The sequence below is a fragment of the Asparagus officinalis genome, chromosome 7 (genome assembly GCF_001876935.1).
Source record: "Asparagus officinalis chromosome 7, Aspof.V1, whole genome shotgun sequence".
Lineage (NCBI taxonomy): Eukaryota > Viridiplantae > Streptophyta > Magnoliopsida > Asparagales > Asparagaceae > Asparagus > Asparagus officinalis.
The window spans coordinates 115,855,200-115,861,589 of record NC_033800.1 but is presented as its reverse complement, the minus strand read 5'-3'; positions in this window follow the sequence as shown (position 1 = coordinate 115,861,589).

The following is a 6,390-nucleotide window of genomic DNA, read 5'->3' as shown; positions in this document are numbered from 1 at the left end:
TTTGAAATCATTTTGTCAAAATCAAGTGTTTAAACAAACTCGTATTTTTTAAGATTTTTGCAAAACGATAAGTTTTCCCAAACAAGGAATGATATTTCAAAAATTTCTTTTCTAACATGTTTATATTCATGCATATAAACATTTTCTCAAGTTTCATAATTTTTGGGAATTTATTTGTTATTTTTAATACACCTTTGAATATCAGATTTTCTGTTGAAAACTAGGCTGAGCATGTTTTTTGGTCGACCAACACTGTTCATTAGTCGACCGATGAACTGCTTTGCAATTGCTAAAACATTTCTGCTCAGTCGATCGACCTTCATCAGTCGATTGAATATTGTTTTAGTCAACCGACATTATGCATCAGTCGACTGATAAACTACTCTATAATTACTAAAAAGTTTCTGCTCAGTCAACCGATCTCCATCAATCGACTGAATAGTGTTTTCAGTCGATTGATGGATTGCATCAGTCAACTGATGACTTTCCAAAATCAGCCAACGGGCAACTCATCAGTCGACTAAACAGTGCATCAGTCGACCGACGATACTGTAACGACTAGTTTTCCAGACTCGTTTTTTATGGTTTTTGGTAGTTTGAGAGGCTATAAAAAGCCCTCAACTCTCATTTATTTCTCATAGATGTTTAAGTGAGTTTACACAAGTTTGTTTTAAAGATTGAAGTGTGTTTTTGTTTGCAAAAAATTTTACAAGAGGAGGAGATCATTTTGGTTTTGAGAATCATTCTTCGAATCTCTATCTCTCTTGTTCTTGGAGAAGTTTTCTAAACTCAAATTATCTAGCTTGTTTATATTCAAATTATTATATTTATATTTGCTAGATTAATTTAAGTTTGATTTTGTTTTTACTCATTGATTTCACACACAACCTATTTGAGCTTAAGTATTTTCACATATTGTATATTTGGGTTGTGGTGAGTGATTCTTTAAGAGTGAGCTTTCATTTCGTTCTCAATTTGTATTAGAGAACAAATCTTATATTTGCACTTAATAGTGAAGAACACGTTGTACAGAAGGTCACATAGAGGAATGGTTAGGAGAGACCGTGGTCAATTCTAAGAGGAGTGGTGTTTGTTGTAAAGTCTAGGGAGAGGTAGTAAATCCAAGAACTTGAGGAAGGTGACACGGGTAGACCAACACTTAGAGGAGTGTCTTGTGGTATTGATAATTATGTGATATTGTAAAAGTTTTCTGTGAGCTAGAAACTGATTATGTAGTTGATTTTATGATTAGTGGAGAATCTCCTCGAGGGTGAAGAGCAGAGACGTAGGTCGAGGGTGACCAAACTCCGTGAACATATTCCTGTGTTTGTGCTTGTCTTTGGCGCACTCGTATTATCTCATTGTTTATATCACCTATTATTCATTATATATCCTTGTATATATCTCTTGTATACATCATATTGCTAGGAAATTATTAGTAAGTTTTAAATTGGCATCGTATTCAGATTAGATTAGCAAATATCCTATTCACCCCCCCCCCTCTAGGGTACTTTCACAATCTTGAATAGATAGCCCCTTATTCTCACACAAACATCCAAATAATGAATACAAAATTCGCCAATAGTATAACCAAGCTTGTTTACGATGTCTTGTTTTACAAAATCCATCACACCACCCAAAAATAGAGCACATTTTAAATGGATTTGTAACACAGTGCGGAATGTAATAAACCTAAGAATTCACCAAGCGTTGTTCTTTGAAACCATAAAGAACAATCTTCGAATCCACAAAGAGCTTCAAATCCATAAAGAAAATAAAATAAAGACGAACTTTATTGATGAAAGTTATCCAATAATTTTGGGGTTACATAGCTATTCTTAAATAGAATAACAAAATAGACTCCTAACAAGATTAAAATTATAAAAAAATAGAAAGTATCAAATCCTACCTAAAAGACTTCTAATAATAAAGGAAACAAATTAGTCCAATATGAATTCCTAAATTGAATTTATTTCTAAATCCAAACAGACTCCAACTTTATTACTAAAAATAAACTAAGTGCTAATTATTTTTTAATTTTTAGCAAAAGCCAGTGATACTGATATCATTCTAGGAATCTATCAATCTGGATAGCTTCAACTTGTTGAGATAGGTGATTTTTATATATAATATTTTAGAATATGGCTTTCAGATTGGGAGATATAGTTGTTTCTTTATGAGCAAGTAAATAATCCATCTGCATTTATAATTGACTCATGAATGTCCCACTTCTCTATTAATTTGCTTGTTGTGCATCCTACATCAGTCTCTTCTTGTTGAAAGAAGCTCAACCACGAGCTTATATTTTCTTAAATAATAGATTTATTGATAAATATTTTTCTTCTTTTGCGTCGATCAGCACCATTCTTATACTTAACATTGATTTTCTTCATTTGTTTTTTTACCTCCACGTCTTGGTCTTTTTGTGAATCAAATTTGTGTATGAATCTTTCACACATCATGTGTATTTTATTAACGACATATTGATCTGTAGTTGATTTAAAAAATTTCTCAAAATATGCAACATGTTGCTTCTCATATTCTAGTGCCAAAAGTATCATCAAACTATTCTCGAAATTATTCACAATTTTTCCTTCCAAAGAAGAAAATTTTCCCTCAAACTCCATATGTAATTCTTTTATCTCCTTTACCTTGAGCTCTCTAACAAACAATTTACACATATCATAAATTACCTCACACTCTATTTTATCATTTTCCTCTATCGGGGCAACATCAATATGTGCAATATTGCTCACAACCTATTGGGGAATATCATGCATAATATCCATCTTCACTATCACATCACCATCATCATCATGGATCTCATACATAACGAGTGTTTGCACACTAGGAGGAATTTCAGCAAAAGTAGATTCTTCTTTTCTAATTAGACCTCTTCAAATTGCTTTAAGTGTTCTACTAAAATGTCGTTGTCTTCCACCACAAGTCTATTCTTCTCAGTGGTTTCTTTCTGGACGGCTTCTTTTCTGTAAGTGACATGAGTGCAATTAGATATCTATCATTCTTGAAAATATAAGCATTGTCTCTTCTTGTATGGGCAGCACGAACATCGAACTATCATGGCCTAAATAAAAGCATATGACAAGCATACATCTTGACCACATCACACGACACCTCATCAACATAGTTGTCCTCGATAGAAAAAGATACCCAATACACCTCATTGATCTACACATCATTGCCTTTGTAAATTCAGTCGATCTTGCAGGGCATAGAGTCTATATTCAAGCCTAACTTGTCCACCATACGCCAAGAGACAAGGTTTTTGCTATTGCCATTATCAATGATAACATCACAAGTCTTCTACATCATGGTTCATCTCATACAGAAGATATTATGATTCCTATGTGGTTCTCCTCTCTTTGTTACTTTTTCAGTCCTCTTCATAACTTCAAGGTCTTGCTTAGGGACACGCTTGATGTTATTATGATCATAGTTAGTTTAAGCTCAGATATCGATTAAACACATCTACTCCTCTATACAAATGGGAGAACCCAAGATTTACTATTCATGTTACAGTAAATGCTACAGTAGCATTATTACTGTAGCAAATAGGGAAGGGATTATGGTAACTTTTGAAAAAATATCACTGTAACACATGGGAATACTGTAGCATTTTAAAAAAACTGTAGCAGAGGCGGGAACTGTAACAATTCAAAAAATTTTAAAAATATTATTGCAGCATTTAAAAATCAGGATTATTGTAGCAGGTGAAAAAATAATATATCGTGCTTTGCACGGTGTTCACGACTAGTAATAATATATGGGAAGGAAATGAGCTTTCAATAATTCATATATCTTTGCCCATGATCAAATTTTTTGCTTCTGTTGACATGTTTGATCCTTGCATAACAATTGCCACCAAAATGCTACTTTACCCTTAAGTCGATAAGCTACTCGCTTAACCTTCTGATCTTCTACAATTTCTAAGTACCCAAATAATCTCTCCAACTCATCAATCCAATCAATAAAATTCTCTAAACCGAATTTCTTGTTGAAAGTAGGTAAATCAACCCTCCATAGCTATTGCTGATGTATTCATACTGCTGAGTTGGACCATGTCTTTGGCAACCATCAACCGGATCTCGAACTCATTTTAGGTGCAGACCATCCACTACCAATGCAGGTCGATCCACGTGAGTCTTAATCTGAATTAGGTAATAAGGACTTTGTCGCCTACCATCGGATCAGATAAACATGGCTCTAATATCAATTGCTGCAGTGCGGAATGTAATAAACTTCAGAATCCACCAGGGATTGTTCTTTATATCCACAAAGAATCGTCTTCGAATCTACGAAGAGCTTCGAATCCATGAAGAAAATATAATAAAGGGGAATTTTATTGATAAAAATCTAATAATTTTGGGGTTACATGTATCTTCTTAAATAAATTAGCAAAATAGACTCCTAATGACACTAGAATTACAAAGAAAAAAAGTATCAAATCCTACCTAAAAAAGGCTTCCTATAATAAAGGAAAAAACAAATCAGTCCAACATGAAAAAAAATTGAATTTATTTTCTATTCTAAATAAACTCTAATTTTATTACTAAAAATAAACTAAATGCTAATAATTTTTTAGATTTTTACCAAAAATTGGTGATAGTAATGTGATTTCAAGAATGTGTCATCCTAGATGGTATCATCTCATCGAGATAAATGATTTCATATATAATATATTAGAATCCACCTTTCAGATTGGGAGATATAGTTATTTCTTTGTTAGCAGGTAAATAATTCATCCGCGTCTGCATTTGAGTTCTAAAGGTCCCACTTCTCCCTTAATTTTCTTGTTATACGTCCTACGTCAATTTGCATTCAAACCGGACACTCTTGCAAAAAGTCAAGTAAAACATTATTCAAACACTTCATAGATCATCGGTGAAGCATCTCATTACCCTCATAAACTCATCCAAGTAGAAACGTTTTGCAACGACCCTTCTACATCAAGTACGTGGCGAGCCCTTCATTTTTGTAGATTCAAATGCATTAGAAAATAATTGAAAATTTATAGAATGCAACCATGGACTTTAGAGTTTTACACAAAATATCACAAACCTATGGATAAAACTATCTGTTAGGATTGTGTATTTGATTCTTTATATAACTTCATGAGAATTAGATAGGGCTAGAAATCTATCATGATTAGGAGACGGGGTTTCATTATGATTAGGAGTTTGAATCCTATTCTAATTAGGAAGTTAGACTAGAGTTATGGTTTTGGTTTCCCTATATATATTCTTCTATTGTTGAAGAAAAAAAACTAAGAGCAGAGAGAAGGAGAGAGCATTTTGGTAGTCTTTGTCCGTGCAAAAGATTATAATTTCGAGGTGATAGTGGATTAATTTTTAATCCTATGGTTTTTCCCTGTTGAGGGGTTTTTACGTTAAATCTTGTGTGATTCTATTTGCTGTGTTTAGTGGTTTTTAGGGTTTTTACGAGATCTAAAAATTTTAACAAGTGGTATCAGAGAGGAGTTCGACGGTTCATGGATGTTTGACCGGTGCGGGATTGGTGAATGTGTCAGCTGTCGAAGTGCAGTGATCGACATCGGGGGAAACAAAAAAAAAGAAAGGGTACTATAGCCAAATACTGTAGCGGAATACTATAGCAGCGTGGGAGACCTGTTCACGTGGGGTTAATCACATGGTGGAGAAATCCAACGGTGCATATTGATTTGCTTTTGATCGAGGATTTAGAGGTGGATTTTGGTGATCCAGGAGTTATTCCTAGGGTTTTTTAACATGTTGAGTTCATTTTTAACGTCAGTTTTATCAAATTCAATCTCTATAGTAACTAATTTGAATTTTGATTTTTGATTTTGGTTAGAGGATGATGACTTCTTCGGGTCTAAAGTTTGATATTTTGCTATTCAACAGCAAGACAAATTTTGCAGTATGGCAGTGCACGGGTCAAGATATTCTTATGCAGCAGGGTGTTGATCAAGCTTTGGAGGAGAAGAAACCTGAAGGATTAAAGGATATTGAATAGAGTTCCATACAAAAGAGGACGGTTAGCATAATTCATTTGGCACTCGCCCCCGAGATCAAGTACAATATTATGCAAGAGACCACACCAAAGGGGCTATGGAAAAGGCTTGAGGGGATTTTGTAGGCGTCTAAAAATGCCTGTAGGTTCCCGTATACAACTCGAGACGAAGGGGAGGTAATAAATATCATCATCCAAGTCGAGAAGATTTACTCAAGCGATCCGCGCGTTCACGAAATATACGAAGCGAATCGAGGAAGCGTATCAGTCAGCGAAACGATGAAATACATATAAACGATGGAACAAGTCAAACCTTGAAAACCAAGAAAGCTCCTGGCGGTCGAGTCGCGTCAAAACGACCCGGCCAGGCCAGTGACTCGG